This window comes from Myotis lucifugus, unplaced genomic scaffold (assembly GCF_000147115.1).
Source record: "Myotis lucifugus unplaced genomic scaffold, Myoluc2.0 scaffold_676, whole genome shotgun sequence".
NCBI lineage: Eukaryota > Metazoa > Chordata > Mammalia > Chiroptera > Vespertilionidae > Myotis > Myotis lucifugus.
This window is the reverse complement of record NW_005871724.1, coordinates 196,564-200,005: the sequence shown is the minus strand read 5'-3', so window position 1 is coordinate 200,005 and position 3,442 is coordinate 196,564.

The window sequence follows — 3,442 nt, the reverse complement described above, 5'->3', positions numbered from 1 at the left end:
ATGCTCTGCTACCACCCGGGACCGCCATCCCTGCGAGGGCAAAAGACCTTTGTTTGTTTGTTCGTTTCCTGGAGACAAAGCACCAGTTGACCCCTGCAAGCCTGTGCAGGGACAGTTGTCCCAGCCACGCTGCCGCTGCCTGGAGGCGGCTGACATGGGGTGGCCCAGGAGAGGGCTCCTGGGAGGACCTGCCAGCACCTGCGCCTCAAAACCAAGACGAGCTGCAGGCCTTGTGCCAGCCCCGGGGGGACCTGGGCTAGATGGTCTCGAGGCAGAAATTCCAACTGTCCCGAGTCGGTAAATCCAGCCGGAACCGGAGGGCGGGCGTGTGCTTTCCCCTGACCGGGTGGGGGTTGTGCCGCGATGTCTCCCTCCCGGCCCGGCTTCTGTGCGTCCGGCCAGCCTGCCCTCCACACCATCGTGGAAATACATTACATGATGGATTATTTAAAAATATGTTTTTTAAATTAATTTCAGAGAGGAAGGGAGAGGGAGAGATAGAAACAACAATGATGAGAGAGAATCATCCATCAGCTGCCTCCTGCACACCCCCGACTGGGGATCAAGCCCACAACCAGGGCATGTGCCCTGACCGGGAATCGAACCATGATCTCCTGGTTCAACGCTCAACCACTGGGCCACACTGGCTGGGCTACGTGATGGATTTTGATGTTTGGGGCATTAATGTATATCCTTAGCATTTTTTTCCAAAAAAGATGTATGAAATAGGAGTTTTCACATGATTCTGAATGAGTTTTATTGTCGTTTCGTTCTGTTTTCAAAGGGTGGGTTGAAGGAACATTACTTTTTGGTAACAGCTGGGCACCTTTTGGCCAACGAGATGCACTGCAGGGCCCTCTGTGCCTTTCTCCGTCTTCCTCCCCCGCTGACCCCGCGGTGGCCCGCTCCCCACAGCGGGGATGCTGGGGACCAGCCAGGCTCAGCAGTGGGGCCAGGAGCTCCCAAACACGCCGCACCCGGGACCACAGGCCGGAGAAGGCCAGGCCCGAGGGAGCGCATGTGGCTGAGGGAGCCAGGCTTGGAGCCAGTCTCGAGCTCCCATCCCAGCTCGGCCACTTCCCGACTGTCTGACCTTGGGCAAGGTCGCCGTTTCTCTCTGCTTCCATAACATGGTCCGGCACTGGCACCCGCCTGGCAGGGCTGTGAGGATCTGAGGCATAAATACAGGTGCAGCCCACCCACAGGGAGACCTGCGCCAACGCCAGCCTTCCCCTGCTCACAGGGCCTCCTGGCCCCATATGCACCCGGCAGGCAACTCACTTCAAACTTGAGGACGGGGCACCTTTTACAAATGAGGAGGCTCACAGAGAAACGGACCAGCCCGGCCGCGTGGCCCCGTGGGTGAGGGTCGACCTGTGAACCAGGAGGTCACGGATCGATTCCCCGTCAGGGCACAGGCCCGGGTTTCGGGCTCGATCCCCAGTGAGGGGTGTGCAGGAGGCAGCCGATCCATGATTGTCTCTCATCATTAATGTTTCTCTCTCTCCCTTTCCCTTCCTCTCTGAAATCAATAAAAATATATATATTAAAAAAAAAAAAGTTGAGACTACCTCATATTAAAAAAAAAGAAAGAAAGAAATGAACCTGGTAGCAAGGCTCCCATAGCGTAAAGGTGGACACAGCACACACGTTCGAGGAAGGCTGAGTGGATGAACCGAATGTGGCCCAGCCATACGATGGAGGATGACTCGGCCATGACAAGGAATGAAGGCCTGACAGCTGTTCCACATGGATGAGCCCTGAGGACAGTATCCGGAGGGCAAGAAGCCAGACACAAAGACCAATACTGCCTGGTTCCACTCACAGGAGGTACCAGGGGGGTTGGAATCATAGAGACAGGAAGTAGGAAGATGAAGGCCACGGGCTGGGAGGGGCGGGAAGTTAGTGTTTGATGGGAACAGTGTCAGGTTGGAAACGTGAAATTACGGGAAGGGGTGCTGGGGACGCTGCACTACATTATGCATGTATTTAGCACCACTGAACCGTGCACGTGGCATGGCTAAGACGGTAAACTGTATGTTGCATGTATTGTACTACAATTACAACTTTTTAAAAGCCATGACCGACCCAACTTTCCAGGTCTCTCTGCTGGGAAGTGCGAGAGGCAGGATTTGGACCCGGGTCTGAAGGGCTGCCCAGCCAACACGTTGCTGCAGAAAGTCAGGAGAGCGCCCTGGGAGAGAGGAGAGGTCCGTGGGAAACAGAGGTGCCAGGCCGCTTCCGCTGTGAGCAGGGCACCCCGGCCACCCGCTCCCTGGGGTCCTGCGGGTGCTGGGCACTGTCTTCTCCCCTCAGCGCTGGGCCAGGTCCCTGCTGGGGGGCTGGCATCCTCTTAGTGCCGTGGTTGGCAAACTGCGGCTCGCGAGCCACATGCGGCTCTTTGTCCCCTTGAGTGTGGCTCTTCCTAAGCCTTAGGAGTACCCTAATTAAGTTAATAACAATGTACCTACCTATATAGTTTAAGTTTCAAAAATTTGGCTCTCAAAAGAAATTTCAATCATTGTACTGTTGATATTTGGCTCTGTTGACTAATGAGTTTGCCGACCACTGATCTATAATAATAAAAGTGTAATATGCTAATTAGACCAAATGCCCTTCTGGATGATCTTCCAGACGAAGCCAAGGCTGCGAGGGAAGCCTGGGTCCCGGGTGCCAGTGTGGCAAATGTTTAAATAGTACATCTATATATTTTTAAAATATATTTTATTGATTTCTTACAGAGAGGAAGCCAGTGCTGGCAGCTGGGGGAAGGAAGGTCTACTCTTGCATGAATTTCATGCATTGGGCCTCTGGTCTACAGATAAGGAAATTGAGGCATGGAGAGGGTAGGTACTTTGCCTAAGTTCACAAAGGAGGCAAAGTCTAGGTTCAAATCCAGGCAGTTTGGATCCAGAATTCAAGCTTGTTAATCACTATACTCAATGATCTAGTAAATTAAGAGCCCTTATTAACTGACTAATCAGGCAAATGTCTCAAATTACATAATATTTGACTAAGGTCTGCTCTATATCAGAAGAAACACATTATCTCAGGGTGTTTTCTGTCACATAGATACATATGCCTATCAAACTGTTTAAACCTCTTATTGCACCTCAAAATTTACAAAGCATGTTTTATATAATTCTGCTAATAATAAAATATGGCTAATGTGGGAGATTACAGTTCATAAACTTTATTGCTAATCACTTCACACAAAAATTACAATAATGTTTTTAAAATTACAATAAATTTATTGGCTTGTTTTCTTTTCCAATCAAGAGCTAAGCCCCAGGAAAAATCCAAGAAGGCCTTCAGCTCTCACCTCTGGTTTACCTTGAGGTTCTCTGCAAGCAAGAAGTAAAGGGTAAGTCAAAGTTGTAAACTGCCTGCTTAAGAGTAGAAGATATGTCAAACACAAACAAAAGCCCTTTGGTAAATGCTG